The 19,346-nt window shown below is 46.1% G+C and overlaps 1 pseudogene; it reads right to left on the bottom strand.

Moving 5' to 3' along the window:
• Positions 1-5,389: 5,389 nt before the first annotated feature.
• LOC144168250 (uncharacterized) lies at positions 5,390-6,361 on the bottom strand (annotated as a pseudogene).
• Positions 6,362-19,346: the final 12,985 nt, after the last annotated feature.

Raw genomic sequence — 19,346 nt, 5'->3', positions numbered from 1 at the left:
GTCTTTGCGCAGTGAATTCAAACTTAAAGATGTTTTCATCAGCGAAGACTTTTCTCCCGCGACACGCATGCTTCGGCAAAAACGTTTCGATTTTGCAAACAGCCAGCCAGACTCGCCACGCTTCCCACTCCGGTACAATAAGCTGTTTTTGAATAACAAATGCTACATGTACAACACTCAATCCGACAGAGTTGAAGAAGTAGAACGATCACATGAAGTGGCCAGCAATAACGATGTTCCGCCAAAAAACACTTCATAGGGACACGTGAGGGCCAGAGGACCATCATTAATACAAGAAGTATCAGTCATTTTCACCAACGTCAGAAGCGTACTTAACAAACATGGCTCTTTGTCATCCGCAATGGACACGTGTACCGCCCATATTAATGTCCTAACTGAAACTTGGCTTCACGCACACGTGCACGATTTCGAAATTTTTCAAGACGCCCATCGGTATGCTTTATATCGATGTGACAGGATTGCGCGGAGGGGAGGGGGGGTGCTGCTAGCCATATAAAAAGAAATCCCTTCATCATGTGTTCAAATTAACTGCGCTCTTGAAATAATTTGGGCTACCATCAACCTCGGTCACCAAAAACTGGTTTTAGGAGCATGCTATCGCCCACCGTCTTCATTCACCTCATTTATAAGTGAACTACACGACGCTGTTAACACTGTTGCCACACGTTTTCCTTCCTATCCATTATTTTTGCTTGATGATTTCAATTTGCCCAACATACTTTGGAATCCTCAACCGGTCTCGTTGTCCCCCTTTTCTGCACAAGCTGAATAATTTTTGAATTTTTGTTCTACTTTTTCCTTCTCTCAATTAGTAACTAACGCAACCAGAATATCATCCAGTTCTGCTAACACTCTTGATTTAATTTTGACAACACGTCCCGATTTTGCTTCGCCTTTCACGTTTTTGCCAGGAATTAGTGATCACTCCCTACTCAGCTTTTCAGTTAAGATGTCATTGCGGAAAAATACAAAACAAGTAAAAACCATACGCGAATACAAAAAAGCGAATTTTGATGCAATTACCGAGAACTATCATCCTTCGTTGACGTTTACTTGGAAGGTTTTGACGAACGCTCTGTCCAAACAAACTGGGATCTGTTTGCCTTTAAAGTGCATGAACTAACAGATAAATATATTCCGCAACATACCATCACTGGTAATCCGTTAGCACCATGGTATAACTCTAATTTGAAACGTCTGTCTAATAAGAAAAAACGCCTTTTTCGATCAGCACGGCGGTCTCCTAGTGAGTCTCGTTGGGCTGCCTATAAGACCGCTTCCGACGTTTACGTATCAGCGCTTAAAACTGCCAAACATTACTTTTTGTCGACAACCCTCCCATCCACATTGGACACTAACGTGAGGAAATTCTGGAAATTAGTTAACCCGCCCCGTGACGATAACATAGTCTTAGAGGATTCATCAGGCAATATCATTCCATCCCACCAATGTGCATCTTTGTTGAATCACTCATTTGTCACAAACTTCTCTACAACTTCTCAAATTGTGTTCCCCACTGCAGCTTCCTTTGATTACATTACAATGACTCCGGTGCTGGTCGAAGCACCGGGTGTCGCTTCATTGATTGATAAATTAAAATACCATTCATCTCCTGGACACGACCTTATTGATCCAAAAATTCTAAAAAATGCCATTTCATTTATTTCAATTATACTAACCAAAATTTTTCAGCAATCATTAGATAGATCTACTCTTCCTGCTCAATGGAAAATAGGGAAGGTGGCTCCATTGCACAAATCGGGAACTAAATCTTCTCCATTGAATTACCGCCCCATTTCGTTAACACGTACATGTTGTAAATTGCTTGAACACATCATTTTCACCAACCTTGTAAATTTTCTTGAATCTAACCTATTTTTTTCATCAGCGCAACATGGCTTTCGAAAATCTTTTGCGTGTGAGGCTCAACTTATATCGTTTACTCACCAGTTACATCGTATTTCAGATATATCTGCTCAAGCTGATTGCATTTTTTTTTTGGATTTTTTCAAAGCATTTGGTAAGGTATGTCACCGACTCTTACTTTTTAACCGACTCAAACTTGACCTTACCGTGCTTAAGTGGATCGAGTATTTCCTTCTTAACCGATCACAATTCGTTGCTGCTAACAACTGCAATTCTTCTCTGTGCCCCGTTTCTTCTGGAGTTCCCCAGGGATCAGTTTTAGGTCCTCGCCTCTTTCTTATTTACATTAACGACCTGCCGTCTCTCGTATCTTCAAACATGCATTTATTTGCAGATGATTGTGTTATCTTTCGCAAAATTAACACTGACAGGGACACTAACCTCCTTCAGTCCGATCTTGACAAGGTCAGTAACTGGTGTAATGAATGGCTTATTTTTTTATTTTTTATTTTTTTATTTACAGATACTGCAGGCCCTTCTCGGGCCCATGCAGGAGTGAAGTCAAAGAAATACATCGGCATAAATTCAACATACAACTCGACAATACATCAGTGTTGCTTGACGTAATTTTAAAACGTACAACCCACATAGGCGGAGGCGCAAATATGCTTACACAATCGCATATGGAAAAGAAAATGAAAATGATAATGTATTCCAATTTTGAAACAACACTTCAACCAAAGCGTATATTATCAATACGCTGAGAAAACACTTCCAACGACACAGAGTTCACCGTCTCTTCAGGTAACATATCCCAGTAAAAAATTGCTCGAGGAAACAAAGAAAATGTATGCAAATTAATGTAACTAATCGGTTGCCTAATAGTCTTACCGTGATGAGTTCTCACTGAATGTTTGAAAGGCTCTTTGATGTAGTTTTCCCGCGACAATTTGAAGTGACCGTAGTAAAGCTGATAAAGAAATTTTAAGCTATATATGACGCTACGCTGCTCAAGTTTTTGGAGGTGTGCCCTATTACGTAAAGTGGTTACGCTGGAGTGACGCGAATAAACAGAATAAATGAAGCGCAAAGCTAAATTCTGTACTCTTTCAATTTTATTTATCAAGTATTGTGGGTAAGGACTCCAAATGACATCTGCATACTCCAACTTAGGTCGTACTAGTGCTTTGTAAGCGTTTGATTTCACAGCAGGAGGGGTATTGCGCAACTTTCTTTTCAAAAATGCCAATTTCTTAAGTGCAGCCTGACAAACGTTATCAATGTTCGTTTCCCAACTAAGGTTACTTGTAAGTGTGACGCCTAGATATTTCACCTTATCAGATTTGTTTATGGTAGCATTACCTAAAGAATAAGTAAAGCCGAGGGGCCTCTTTTTGTTGCTGAATGTAATAGAAGTTGTCCTAGCAGCATTTATTTTTAAACCCCACTTTGTACACCATGTCTCAATTGAGTGCAAAGCATTGTTTAATTTAGTTTGGTCATCTCGAGTATTAATAGCTGTGTATACCACGCAGTCGTCCGCAAATAATTTAATATGGATAGGGGGCTCAACAGTAAGATAAATATCATTTATACATACTAAAAAACGGAGAGGGCCCAGTACAGAGCCCTGTGGAACTCCAGAATACACATCCAATTCTTCGGAGATACACTCATTAATGGCGACACACTGTGTTCTATTTCTTAAATAACATTCTATCCATGCGACTACTATTCGTTCAATGCCAATTTCGAGTAGTTTTGTAATCAGATCGGGATGGGGGACGACATCGAACCCCTTTGACAAATCTAGAAATATAGCGTCGGTTTGACCATTTGTATTAAGTGTACTAATTAAATCATCTGTTATTTCCGATAGTTGGGCAACGGTTGATAAACCAGATCTAAAACCATGCTGTTTAGAATAAAGCAAATGGTTGTATTCTAGGTAAGTAATGATAGCCTTATAGATAATATGCTCAAACAGTTTACAACAAGTACTCGTTAAGGAAACTGGCCTGTAGTTGTTAATTTCTAGAGTAGAGACAGATTTATGCACGGCAATAATTTTTGCCGAGCGCCAGTCATCGGGAATAGTCGAAGTGCGTAAGGACATAACGTAAATTTGATGTAGATATTTAGCTACCCATGCAGCATATCTACTTAAAAAAGTATTAGACAGTTGATCGAGGCCAGCTGATTTTTTCACGTCTAGTTTATGCAAAAGGCTGAGGACACCATCGTCTGTTATTTCTACTTCAGGCATAGGACAATCAAAAACATATGACGGCAGCGCAGCGTGCGAAGCTGTCTGCGTGAACACGGATTGGAAAAAGGCATTAAATTTGTTAGAAATGGTAGTCGCGTCAACAATACTTTCGCCTGAAACGTTTATCTCCGAAATGCGTTGTTTATCTTTTGAGAGATAGCGCCAAAACTTTTGGGGTTGGTTGTTCATGAATGACTTCAGAGTAACGGAAAAGAAATGCTCTTTTGCTAATCGCGTTTTTTCCTTCAGATTAGAAATAAGGCTTTGTAGGTCGCTTGTGTTACCACGTTTGCGACGTCGCTTAATTTTTCGTTTTAAATGAATCAATTCTCACGAGAACCAAGGGTGTTCTCTATTAATGCGTTTTCTTTTTATGGTACATACTCTCGCTCACAAAAGAAAACAATTTCTTTAAAGTCTGACCACATTTGTTTAACATCCGTGATTAGGCTAAAACTAACGAAGCGCGATTCCAAATATTTTAAGACAGCATTGTCGTCCGCATGAGTGTAGTCTGACAAGAAGTTCTGACAGCTTAGTAAAAGAACGTGTACCAGAGAAAGGACATGACAAAGCAAGCAACTTGTGATCGGAAATCCCGTTTTCAACACTAACGGATGAGCCTTGAAGAGAGCTACTAACAAAGGCCAAATCAAGGAGTGATGAGGACGAGTCAACAACCCTAGTAGCGTCGGAAACTAGTTGGTGTAAAGAAAAGTTGAACGCGGTCGTGAGCAGTAAGTCAGCACTTTTGGACTGTTTGCCATCATGGGATAAGTCAGACCAGTTTATACCCGGCAAGTTGAAGTCTCCTGTAACTATAATATTCGATCTGGAATTTGTATTTTCTGCAAGATAGTCGGACATGGCTTCTAAATATTCGTGGGAAGCATTAGGTGGTCTGTATACGCCACCCTGAAGTATAGTTTTGCCATGAAATTTAAGTTTACACCATACACTTTCGTGGTCACAAATGCCACCCAAAATAGTGAAACCGATGTTGTTTTTAATGGCGATGGCTACTCCCCCACCCCGTGATTCCCTGTCTTTAAGAATAAGTTTATAAGTAGAGGGTACGACTTCCGAATCCTGCACACCTGCATGCAACCATGTTTCTGTAATTACTAAGACATGAGGATGATAACATGATATTACGTCTTCGATTAAACCAGATTTATTCACGATGCTGCGCGCATTGAGCGAAACAACTCTGAGCACTTTGGTTACAGACTGTCATTTTTTATCGCGCCTTCGCTTGGTCACACGGGCAGGCGCAGCTGAATCAGGTTCAATCCGCTCCTGCGCAGCAGGCCGCGTGACTTCTACCCGGCAGTTTAGAAGCTGGTCCCAAGTGTAAACTTTGTCGTCTACCTTCAATTTATCAAAAGATAGTAAAACCTTCGCCCCATTAGCTTTTTCCTCAGCTGCAGAACGCCACAGCTTACCGCGCAAGTCACGAAGCCTTTTTGAGAAGTCCTCTGACACTGAAATCTCCGTTCCTTTTAGCTTAGGGCACGATGCCATTATTTTCATTTTCTCAGAAAAATCAAAAAGCCGCAGTATAACCGGCCGGGGTTTCTCAGCATGTTTGAAACCCAACCTGTGAATCCGCTCAATTGTTTTAACTTCCACGCCAAGTAACTCTTTAAATACCTCTTGCTCAACTCTGTTTCGCAGGGATTTGTTGTCTTCGTTTGGTTCTTCACTTAAGCCATAAATTATAACATTATTTCTTCGACTACAATTTTCCAGGTCCTCGATCTTAGCTGACAGCTCTTCTACCAGTTCCTTTGTCCCCTTGCAGAGTACCTCGTGCTCGGCCAGCTTATCCTCACATTTTTGTAAACGTGCAAGCTCCTTTTCCATCGAAGTTATCCTTTCCTGTACATTACCTATAGTTATTTCAACCTGTTTTAGATTGGCAGAAAGCGCGGTGAGCGTCATATTGGTTTTTGTTTGCTCTTTTAGTATTTTCTTCAGAATTTGGCTATTTACGGTAGCTTCAGACTACGAATCCGAGGTCGGTCCGGGGTTTAGCTATACGTCTCCAGATGTTAACAACAGCAATTTTATAACATGCAAGCAATCACACAACGAAGCAAGCAGACTCTGTGGGCTTGGCAGCACGGTTAAGGTAAGTGAATCGTCCCTAATTGAATACACGGAATATTTGTCACCAACCTGGGTGAAGAAATAGAAGTTCATGAGCATCCGTCCGTACGCGGTGCTGACAGGCCCACTATACGTGTCTAAATGTAAAGTCATGCGCATATCACGGAGTACTAACAGCCCCCCTGTGTACTATTTGAACAACGTTTCGTTAAAGCCCGTCAATTCTTGTAAATACCTTGGTGTCCACATTTCAGCTAACCTAACTTGGACGCTCCACATAGAACATATCATTAGCAAAGCTAACCGCATGTTGGGTTATCTGCGCCGTAACTTCTCAAAATCCCCATCCTCATTGAAACTTTTGCTTTATAAAACACTAATCAGGTCAAAACTCGATTATGCTACGCCAGTCTGGGACCCCTGCCGCGATAATCTAATTACTGCTCTTGAAATGGTACAAAATAACTCTGTTCGCTTCATTCACTCCAACTATAACCGTACTGCAAGCATCTCGTCCATGAAATCCATCATCGGGCTTGCATCGTTAGCTTCCCGTCGGACCACTTTTCGTCTTACATTGTTTCACAAACTATACCATCATCCCACCCTACACAACCAACTCATTAATCAGCCGCAATACATTTCTCGCCGAATAGATCACGCTCACAAAGTTGGCATCGAACATAGCAGCACGCGACATTTTTCCGAATCGTTCATCCTCAGAACATCACGTGATTGGAACCGCCTTTCCCTAAGTGTCGTGTCCATTAATGATAACCGTTTATTTCACAATGCGTTAGTTAATATTGTATAACCAGGATAATTTGTTTTGTTACCATAGTTGCTGTATTCTCATGTGTTATTGCTTTGTTTCTGTAACCCACTCCCCTCTGTAATGCCTCTGGCCCTGAGGGTATAATAAATAAATAAATAAATAAATAAATAAATAAATAAATAAATAAATAAATAAATTATGCATGAAAAATATAACTTCGCTGATCTATCGAGCATCGGTAATGTGTCATGCAAATCCTCATTAGGAGTGCATATGGGGGCACTATATATTATCTTTAAAAATTTTGTATTGCATGTTTCAGTGATCGAAGGAGCATGCATCAACCGAAAACTGGTGCCTTTCTCCTTCGCCTTGTCCTCATCTAGAAAACCATGGTATTGTGCAAATAATATTGTTAGTAACATTACTATTATTTAACGCTAGTTTCATTTCTCACTCAAACAAAACTCCGTCAAGTGAGAGTATAACCGCACACGTAAACAAGAACCTAGTTTTAGGCTAGACACATAGGTCGGCGTACTCACTCGTGAGTACACTCATTTGTGCTCATTTGTACTCAAACTCACGAGTGAGTACAATGATGTGTGATCACACACCCAGAAAAAAACAGTGAGTACGATGACGAGTGAGTACAGGGGTAAGTCCACTACTCGTGAGTACAGTACTCATGAGTACACTACTCATGAGTATGAGTACTCATGAGTACAGTATTCATGAGTATGAGTATTCATGAGTTTGAGTACTAATGAGTATGAGTACTCATGAGTACAGAGTACTCATGAGTACACAGTACTCATGAGTATACAGTACTCATGAGTAAACAGAACTCATGAGCACAATACTCATGAATACTGTGTACTCATGAGTACTGTGTATTCATGAGTATATGCACTCCTGAGTACAGTAGTGCAAACAAGTTTTATCACGAGCTCGAGTCCGGACGCGCGTGTACCAGTCGCAAACATTTAGCGGTGCCGCTGTGCAGCTTAACTGTCACGGATGGTAAAATTAGACAAAGAAAACTGCACCTCCCTCCTTTCCCGGTCCCTGTTTGGCGCTGTAAGCGTTTTTCGGCGGTCGCTCGCAAAGGGGCCACGGTGAAGAGGGAAAAAGGAGGGGGTGAGGGCCCGGCGGGAAACGCGGCCGCAGTTGCTCTTCTCTGATGGGATTTGTTGACTGCCGCAGTTATTTTTGTTGACGCGGCCTGTGAACGCGTGGCGGCTTCATTGCGCTTGCTCCCTTCCAATTGTTTTAGGGGAGAGGCGGTGGAGGCTGCTAACAACGCAAGAACTAGACGTACTGAAGTCCTTCTTTTTCGGTCTTCAGAAGTTTCCGTAGACGCATGTCACGCTGTGTAGTCGTTTCGTGAGCCGAACCGCTCATTTCAACAGTCGCAGTTAATTTACGTAACTCGCGTCAAACCGACTGCGTGGTTTGTAACGTTCGCTGTGCGCATTCAAGCGACAGTTTGGCTGATGTACGTGCGCCCATATGGTTTTATTAGGTTCCCGTTTTGAAACATTTTGCTCAGGTTCGCTAGTTTTATGGTATCGTGTAGTGCCATTTACAAGTGAGCATATAGCCCCACCGTGCACTACGGCGTGCAGGCGCGGCGGTAGAATTTGCCCCAGCAATGGAAATAAAATATCCGAGTACACCTAAGCACGTTTGTGAGTTGTGAATCGGACATCATAATATCCAGTTCAACGCGTGCGGCGCCTTGTTTAGCCTGGCATATTTTGTCGAAGAGCTCTGTCATCTTGCCGCTGGAGGAGCGTTTTGCTACCGAATGGCTTTACTTTCGAGTGGCAAACCCGATTCGCCGCTTCTCGTTTATGCGGCCGTGTAATCAGGGCGCTGACGATGATGGTGAATTTCGGTGGTTGTTATTCCCGTACCTTCACTACTGTTTACAGGCGGGGCGACCACCCCTCGCTAGCAACTATTGGCGGTGAGCGCGACCACGGGCGGCGCTGCGGAGCGCGCCTCCGTGACGTCGGCTTAAGGATTCTCGCATTTGTCATGTGCTTCCCTCGGGCTCGCTCTCTATGCTGTTTCTTTGCGCGCGGTTGAGATTTTGTGCTTGTCCGCAGCAGAACTCGCGAAGGCGGAACTTTTTTTTCTTAACAAGAGACTTAAAATAGCGTAAACTAGCTCAAGGCGTGATTTTAAGTATAGTTTTTGATACCGCTCCGGAAAAAAACATTGCCGGCGTCGCCCATGCATTGCTGCGAAGCTGGTACTGTGCGGAGCGGGAAGAGTTGGAGCTAGGCGTCAGCCTCTGTGTTCAGCAGTCTTTGGAACAAAGGTAACAGCCGCAGGCTGACAACCGACAACAGCGAAAATGGAAGACCAAAACAAATTCCAGGCCTTCTGGGCTATCGGCTTTGGCAGAAGGCATTACGATTCCAGCTAATCGTATGAAAGGTAAAACAGATTTGGCAACCTTGCCTAACACTCGAAACTATTGTATCAAGTCACTTTACGTTGTCACGGCATGACATTGTGCCGACATGCACTATGGGGCACACATAATGTAGGTTGATTTCCAAATAACCTGCTGTGTGTATAGACGCGTGCTGGTTTTATACCAGGCTTCTAACCAGTATGCCGGCTTATTGAGCAAAACGAGTAACCTGTATGGCAAACATACAGTAAGACTATGTTTGTTCAGATGTGGAGGGATATTTCGGTACATTTGCCACAGCCATATCATCCGAATATTCAGATAAGCGTTATAGTAAAACTGCACTCAAGAGGGGGAGGACAAGGAGGAGGAGAAAACTTTAACAGTAAAATCGATCTGATGAGTGGGCAGGCTCTTCAGTCCAAGACGAGAGAGTAAGATTCATTCTTCAGTTCACCGAACGTCATCCCGAGTAGGCCAGGATTTGTTCTTTGCGACTGAAGGGGTCGGAAAACAATAAAGAGCTGTCTGGACATATTCATTGGTTTCGAATTGTGTTATACTGAAAATTGGCATGTATACTATTTATTGCGTTAGTTAGCAAGTATATCAAGTTTTCAACACCGTAATCATGTCATAACTTTTCGGGTTGAGATTGAGTTCGTTACGATATCGATGGTTCGATAGAAATTAGGTGCACAAAAGCCGCCTTCGAGTACAGTGGACAACGTTATCTGCGCCGTAGCACAGATCTTATTGCATTGAATATTCACATGAACTTTGTGAGCCTCGCAAACATCCCCAAACCTCCTAGGACGTTTAGGACGGTGCAGAAAAATGAATGCGTTGGGCACAGAAAAAAAAAAAAAAACGTTCATCTAACAACAACGAAAGAAGAGAAAACACCTGTTTTATTTCCTGCCGTGCGACCCGCTGCTTGATGCGTAGCATTAGACTGTTGAGTCTTCATAAGAGCATCTCAGAAATAGTTAAGGGAAGCCTACGCATTTTGAGTACTTATCGAGGAGCTCTGAGCGCTGAAACTCGCAAATACGCTAGATAGGACCAGGGCGAGTTACACACGATTGTCTGAGCGATGCTCTCTGAAAGTCGTTCTCTCTCTCCTCGTGTGTTGTAAAATTGTGTGGGACAAAGCTTGAAATTATTCAGAGCCGTCAGAATCTGATTGAAAACACGCTTTTTAAAGCACCAAAGCATCAAAGCGGGCGATTTCTAGCAAAGGCACTGCTGCCAGTCAGAACTGGACGACCGCGGCGCGGGTGTAGTAGCGGGGCGAATGTAGCAGACGACCGCGGAGCGGGTCCCTAAGCTGACGTCAGATCTAGGGGGCGCCACTCAAACATCTCACCGCCAATACCGCCGAGTTTAAGCTCGCACTGTGTGAGGCCTCGTGAAGGAATTGTTTTGAATTGATGAACGCCAACGCCAGACGCCGGGATTGTCGCTTAAGCTCGCATCTTGGAACGTCTCGTAAAACATGTGGATTGCACATAACGACGTCACCGCACTTTTTGATCGATCGCTGTGAGCTTCATCCGCGTTGCTCGAGATAAGAGCTGCAGATTTCCACTGTGCAACCAACCCACCAACACGGCACTACAGTGACGTCAGTGCAAGCTATCACGCCTCCGAAAAACGCGTCTACAAACTTTATTCTCGAGTACACAAAGCACGGCAGAGCAGTTCTACGCTGCTGTAACGGCAGCAACTGGGTGCCCTGCGGCCCTCGACTGCGACCGATACCCTCTCCACCCCCCCCCCCCCCCCCCCGAACACACACACACACACTGTTGGGACTGGGCCATTCTAGCTCAGTCACCACTGTTCGATTCACTTCACTTTATTTCCTTAAAGACCCCACAGGGTGTGTGACATAAGGGGCGCGTTGTACAACATAGATACAAAAACCACAGGTTAACAATACAGATGCAAAGATGTTGCGACGTTGCCCTGCTCAGTCCGCCATCGACGCGGCGCAGAGGAGAGCGATGAAGTTGTCGAGCCGACGGTGATTTTAAGCTGCATTCATATACAATATATACAAAGGTAGCAAGAGCGTTACATGGCTCGCACAAAGACACTTCTCAACTCAGTGCCTCCGATGAAATGCCGCCGGACAGCCGCTGCTTCAGGGCTGGTTTTATACCCCCGGGGTTCCGCCGCAGCCGCGTGCAGTTCGAATCTTTCCAATCAGGACTATAACTGGCCGCAGCTTGAATCCGGCGAATGCAGGCGAAGTGATTGCGTCAGCCGAGCCACGAATGGGAAAGGGGAGGCGACTCTGCGGCGCCGTCTCCAGAGTCTACTCGTCGCTGCGTGTCTTTTGCGGGCCGGTCGTCCCAAGTATGATTTGGTGCGGCCGTCTCGATGGGAAAAGGAGAGTAGACTCGGCGGCGCCGTGTGCCGCCAGTTGCGGCACGTCTGCCGCAGGCTGGCTGACCGAGGCGCGAATCGGGCCCACCGTCGGCGCGTCGCCAGGTGCAGCAAATTTGTGTCGGGTGCTCTGGTTAACCGCACACACACGCATAGAAAAAATAGTAAGATCAGACCTGTGTGGGTTTTGGCCTAGCTGTTAACGGAAATAGACACAACGACACGTAGCGCCCGTCCTGTCCCTTTTTCGCGGCGGGACTTCCCTCTTTGGCTTTTCGCGCGCTGGCCGGTTTTCGTCTTTCTGTTTATCTCTTACTTTGCGGGCTGGCGGCGGTTGCGAGGGGTACGGTTGCGCAATGTTCGCAGAATCCGGAACAGCGGCGGCAGCGTCTCTTTCCAGATGGTTTTAAAGACGATAGTCTTTCTTTGGCCACTTGAGCGCGACAATGTTGGCCTGTCAGTCTGTCTGTCTGTGTCCGTCATAAAGATAATTCATTATTGCAACTTAATATCACACCCCGCTGTTCACATTGGAGCTACTGGGGTCACCGTTAAGTAGCTTCATGTACATAATGCGCCCTCTCTACAACTGGCCAACTGCCCCGCGATTCAGCCGCGATTCAGCCCGCGATTCAAAACGCGAGTGCGTACGTCCCGTTTCGCTCTCTCCCGTGTACGTGCCTTCGCGCAGTGGGAAGCCCTACGACAATGCACCGTGTAAGACGTTTTCTTCTCAGGCTCCTCTGTCCTGATGTATATGTGATCTCAGTATTTCTAATTAGTTAAACATTTTATTTTTTTCTGTTTAGCCTTTCATTCGAGCCACGACCTAGCTAAGATGTTGCAGTCGACAGGATCATGATTTATGGCCACGGGAGGACGAACGGACAAACAACCTAGACGGACCGCACCACGACTACGAGAGTGCAGCACGCAGACATGGGGCACCGACGCACTCCACGCCAGCGGTGGTCGACACGGTGCTGACTTCAACGGAACGCTAAGTCCTATGCTCTACGAAGAAACAGCAGTTCGTGAGCGCACTACGATTACGAGGGCTACCCTGCTCTGGCCGTAAGGACGACACCATCTTGCGTCTTCTAGAGGACAACGAAGAACGTCGCCATCTCTTCAAACGAATGAATGGGCCAACGCTACTTCAGGCTGCCTCCGACAACAAACGGCAGAGGACCCTGCAAGCGGCGCTGTTTTGAGAGCAGAAGGCTGCGTGATGAACGAGAAAGTTTTCTGAGACAACTGGCGAGAGTCGGCCGCACGTTTTCCACGGTGCCTGGACTGCACGAAATCCGAGCACAGGCAGAATGCACGACGGCACGCCACATGAACGAGACGACGCATGCAAAATTGTGATTGCGTGCTCACCGGACCTTTCCCAGGTAATCGCCACGATTACGGAGACGCATCGAAGGTCAGTGCATTTCTGGCGAGATCACGAACACCCGTTGCTCTGCTACATCGCCCACGAGCTACATCGCCCACGCGCAGGTCATTCCAGCAACGAGCAACGAGACGCGCAACGTACGCAGCGCGCACGAGCCAGAAGGCGCCATGTTCCTGGCACTCGCTCTCCCGCTACAGACGTACACGAACGGAATGCTGAGAGCACGGAACGCAACGGAGCCGGTACGTACATTTTCCGCACGTGCTGTCCCGGCGCGGGTCCACGCAACCAACGACATCGCATCCGGATTGGTGGATATGGCCACGACAAGCGCGCAAGACGCACGGCGCCCGAAATGCACCATACGTGGCGGACGACCGCACCCCAATTATAGGGGAGTTTTCTAGATAAAACGAAACGCACAGCGCACGAAACGCACCAGACGTGACGAACGACATCCAACTTGAACCAGTGGGCTGACCACGGAGAACGAAATGCACAACGCACGGAACGCCACCAAGCCCCAGCACACACGGAGGAAACTGCTGTTCGCGACATCCTCCGCTCCCACTGCAGGTGCTATCCGGACTTGGCCAGCGAATGTTACAACCGCAGAAATCACCTGGCCACAAGCAACAAAAGACCCAGCACACGCGTTTCAATCTTACCGGAAAGTACGAGCTCTCCGACACCCGCTGCTCCCACCAGAGTCCAGCGGACGAAAGACGTGACACTCGTGAAAGTAGGTCCGTCAACGAGCAACGACACGGCCAGCGCATGCGGCATGTCCGAGCCAGAATTAACAAGATCACCGGCACCCGCGCTCCGATCGAGACTCACACGACAAACACCATTTCGTTCAAGAGGACGCAACCGCGAGCAAGCGGACTCGCGATAAAAGGATCCTACTTGTATGGGAGAGATAGCGATTATAGCATTCTCGAAACAACGGGCAAAAGACGAGGTCTTCAGCGACGACACGGGCACGGCAAGAACGGCAACGAATGAACCCGATCCAGTCGAAGCATCGAATGCCCTGACGATGAAGTCACGCTTGCGACGCCGAGGAATGTGGGACCGAACGGACGGCACGAACTACGCCCGCTTCCCCACCACAACGGTTTCACTTCCGAAACAACCACGGCGACTGCGAGCACGGAGCCGCAACGACTTTGACCGATCAGCCATGCCACCCTACGAAAACGCCCCGCTGCCGCACACTAAACGAAAAGCCAAACGGCTCTCGCACCATACGCAACGCACGCGTCAATTCAAGCAACGTCCTCAACGCGCCGAACTATGCCATCCCTACATAGCGCAGCTCGCCACCGGACAAACCAGACGTCTACGCCCCCACATGCACCAAGCACGCGACGAGCTACACGAACACAATCGCCGACGGAAGCGGCGCAACCAACGAAACGCCGTAAACACTGTCAAGTTCAGGTCTGAAGAAGTGAATCCCACGGCACACACACAATAAAATCAAGCAGATTTGAAATTCACCGAAACTCAACGAGACGAACACCCTCTTAACGAAGTTTCTAGTATCTGGAACAACAAAAAAAAAAATTCCCGCGCCTTCCCGCGAGTGGAACACGAGTAAATCAGAGCATTAGGGCCTCAGTACTGATTTCTTTTTTCTCAGTACTGAGAAAAAAGAAACAAGTGACAGTACATGACATAACACCCGATATCAACTGAAGTAGCGCAACAAAGACTACAGAAGGCGTATCTTGTATCAGGGGATACTGCTAAGCGTATAAACGTAGCTCACAAAGTTGCACTAATAAGGAAAGACGAAGTAGAAAAACTTTCAAAAACATGAAAATCTGAAAAGCTGGAGGTGACGAAGACTAAAGAGGGAGGTCCCCCAAGCAGTTTTTTAACTACGCGACCTGCATCTGTAATATTATTTGTACGCACTTTTAAAACATGTGAAATAAACTTCAACTTTTACAAAACCATTGCACTTTTAAAGGTAGGAGGAGATATTGTACTAGAAACACTCGCTTCACAATTTTACAAAGTCCCAAGGACTCTAAAAGTGCCAATAACGTAGAAAACACACACATAATTATTATTTATAAGAAGGGGTACATGAAAGACCTTAAGAACTACAGACCCATTAGCCTACTCTGAGTTGTATGCAAGCTGTTTGCCAATGTAATAGTAACCGAATAAGTAAGAGCCGACATTCCCGTCAATCTAGGCAGCAGGCTAGGTTTAGGCGAGGATACTCAACAATGAGTCACATCCAAGTCGTCAACCAAGTGATAGAAAAATGGCGCAGTATAACAAACCCAGAAGTGCCGGAAGTTGCGCGAGTTGGAAGGGCACCATGAACGCAACAAACGTAGAAGACATGGAGAGGCAGAGAAAAAAAGCACCATATAAGAAACGCAGAGAAGAAGCAACTGTGTGTTTCTTCTCTGCGTCTCATACAATCTTCTACACTGGTTTCGTTCATGTTATGGAGAGTCAGAGAAAAAAACACCATATAAGAAAAGCAGAAAAGAAGCACCTGTGTATTTCTTCTCTGCCTCTCCTAACCTTCTACGCTGGTTTCGTTCATGTTATGGAGAGGCCGAGAAAAAAACACCATATAAGAAACGCAGAGAAGAAGCACCTGTGTGTTTCTTCTCTGCGTCTCTTAATCTTCTACGCTGGTTTCGTTCTTTTATGGAGAGGCAGAGAAAAAACACCATATAAGACACACAGAGAAGAAGAACCTGTGTGTTTCTTCTCACGGCCCCGTAATCTTCTACGCTGATTTCGTTCATGTTATAACAAAATCCTAAACATGGCATTTATAGAGTATGAAAGAGCGTTTGATTCAGTCAATACCGCATCAGCGCTGGATGCATTGAAAGAACAGGACATAGAGGAGACTACATAAGACTCCTAGACGACATGTATAAAGGATTTTCGAAAAGGATAATTCTTCACTACTGGAGTGAAAAATGCCCGATCATAAGGGGCGTACGAAAGGTGATACCATTTCGCCAAAACTGCAGCAAGCTTGAATGAGAAAACACGGGATTGAAGAAAAAAATTCCAGCGCCTTCCCGCGAGGGGAACACGAGTAAATGCAGAGCATTGGGGCCTCAGTACTGATTGAAGGCAGTGTTGCTTCCATCGCTTCTTCCGTGATGCTGGAGTAGCAGACACGAGTAAACGTGGGCACGAGCGTCAACCAAGGAAGGAAGGAGCAACGCAGTGACTGAAACACGAGCGACCGCTAGCCGCTATATTTGCAGCGCGCGCAGTAGAGGGAGAGCAGTACGGGGGGGAGAGTGCGCATGCGCAAGCAGCGCGCGCCCTTCCACGCCCCACCGCGCTGCTATCACGCACCTGTTACACCGAGACCGCGACGGAGCGAATGGGCTGACTCCGACGCATGCGCGCGAGCTGCTGTTGAGAGAGAGGAGGGAAGAAGAGGCGCACCTGCTGCGGACGCGGAACTGTTGACACCGTCCGACGCAGGAACAGGCGAGGCTAAGAAATGCTCTGCATTTAAAACAAACAGCAGCATCGAGCATCTGTGAACAAGCGTACAGTGATCTGGATACGAACGGACGTCAATCTACGCGAACGCTTCATTGTGCCTGGGGGCAGACGCATTTCGGATTCAGAGCACGATTAAGATACGTATCAGCGCGCCTGGACACGAAAACGGACGACAAAAGCTGCCACCCGAAGACACGCAGAAAAACGCAGTTTACGGCCACGGCCGCACCGACAAGCCCCGAGCTCCCCTGAGCCCGACCCGGCCTGAGAACAAGACGAGACGCCAGGCGCAACGCGAGTGCTTACGCCCCCGCTTTCTCACATATACAGTGTACTTGCCTTCGCACAGTAAGTCGCCCAACGACAGTGCACCGCGTCAGACGTTTTCTTCCTCTGTCCTGATTTATATGTAACCTGTGTTTTTCTAATCAAATAAACATTTTATTTTTTCTACTTAAACTTTCATTCGAGCTAGGACCTAGCTAACAGTGCAGATAAGTTGATTATTCGTGAGTAATACAAATTGAGTACTCATGAGTGCAGAATGAGTGGTACTCATGAGTGCAGAATGAGTAGTACTCGTGAGTGCAGAATGAGAGTACTCATGGGTACAGATTCAGTACTCATGAGTACAGATTGAATACGAATACTCGAGAGGACAAATGAGTTTGAGTACAAGTGAGTACGATTACAAATGAGTATTTGATGAGTGAGTACGAGTGATTTTGTGAACAGACGAACTTTTTGAGTCTGAGTTTGATTGAGTACAGCGTAAATAAAAAAAATGTGATTGAGTTTGAGTGAGTTCTTTCTGTTTTGCCGACCTATGGCTAGACATCGTAAAATCTTTCGAACGCTTGTTTGTTTTTATTTTCCGAATCAACGTACACTCAAAGGGAGCCGATCTGCTTAGCAAAGTCTCACGTAACATGACATGACCGGCTGACGGCGAGTTCCAATCGGCAACAGCCACTCCCAGGCATTTAGGGAATCGTCGTCGAGATGACGCAGTAGACGACACCATGGTGTGCTAGTGGGAATAGTATTAAGTATATGAGTGTGAAGCTTTATAAATTGCTTCCACATGACTGACGCTTCTCACAAAATACCGGAACTGAATTTCGCGTCTAAACCCCCATTTGTTTTTGCCTGATATTTCATTTATTTTTGTTCATCAAACATTAATGCGTTGACAAAATCTATAAAAGCATGCAATACGTAGTAAATGTACTCCTACGTTTAGTTTAGGGGCCTGAATTTGTGCCTGATCTGCAAAAAATGGTTAGCGGTGTCTTCGACTACTGATCTGGCAACAACAGCGTGGCATCATGGCGGCATTCGTGTTTAGACACTTTGCAGGGCCAGCTTTACAAGCCTGGTTCAAGGCATGGCGCCCTCTCGCACGCACAACGCTCACCTCCAGTGGCGGAGAATCGCCCGTGAAGGGCCATGGTAAACACGCTGAGTTTATTTGACACTGCAAGGGGCACACGTCTCCCAAAATGTTAGTTACAATAAAAAAAAACGTACAAATCTTACCTTCAACCACCTCGCAGAGGCAGAACCGCGTTGTTTTTAGCGCGCCACTCTCCGTTAGCGATCACTGAATTTAGGCCTCGCGTGGGCTCGCTGGCGTACCCCGTCGGATCGAAGGTCTGTATGTCTGAGGCGCCGTTGCACTGCGTCGCAAGTTAGTCTAGGCTGGTTCCGCAATGTTCGCAACGAGCTTCGGTTGTCGGGAAGCACTTCACATCCATTCGTGCCGCCGCAAGTTCACACCGACAATAAATTTTTGGGGACGCTAGAGCTCACACGGCACACGACATCAACTGGTAGCCATTTTGTAAGGAGGCGGAGAGGAAGAAGGGGTGAAGGAGAGTAGAAGGAGGAGGCGGGGAGGACAAACGTAGCATTCGCAGCTAGATACTGCGTTTTGTGGGGAGGTACAATCGTGTTAAATGCGCTTATTTACGTCGGCTCGTGGCCCCCGATGTAAACTGGCAGTTTTTCTACCAACACACTACCACACGTGAGAGCAGGCCGCCTGCCGGGAGGAGTTTAAAAGATGTATTTCAGCCAAAAAACTCCCATTCAGGCTAATTTGTGTTTTGTGGGTTGGTTCATGGGTTTTACTCCAGATTTCTGCCAGAAACGCTTCATGTACAGGTCTCCCTCCCAAACAGACCGAGAAGTTTTCGAGGCTTTCTCGATAGACAGAGAAGGGGAAACGTGCGTCAGTGCACCATGCTTGGCGCTGTCCGCAAATGAATTCAATTTATTTGAGAGGGAAATGTGGTTGCGCACGGGCGATGAATGAATTCTGTGCACGCGTTTAGGTTTTATTTAGGCCATGTGATTAGGCTGGGCTGTAATGTGGCCTGTGATATGAGCGATGCCGTTTTGTTTGTTTCGCTGATTGTCGTAATAATCCTTAAAAATATCATGTACATTTTCATGTTTCCCTGTATACCGCTGGCGCGTGTCATAAATCTCCCCGTCGTACATTTCAGGCAAAATATACGTAATTAACCGTCGGAGCCCGGCTTCATTTAGTTAAGAACGCTGGTTG

The sequence above is a fragment of the Haemaphysalis longicornis genome, unplaced genomic scaffold, assembly GCF_048455015.1.
Source record: "Haemaphysalis longicornis isolate Haplotype H1 unplaced genomic scaffold, Haemaphysalis longicornis Haplotype H1 scaffold_2, whole genome shotgun sequence".
NCBI classification, from domain to species: domain Eukaryota; kingdom Metazoa; phylum Arthropoda; class Arachnida; order Ixodida; family Ixodidae; genus Haemaphysalis; species Haemaphysalis longicornis.
Note: the sequence above shows the minus strand (reverse complement) of the source record. Positions and strands in the feature narration are given on the sequence as shown.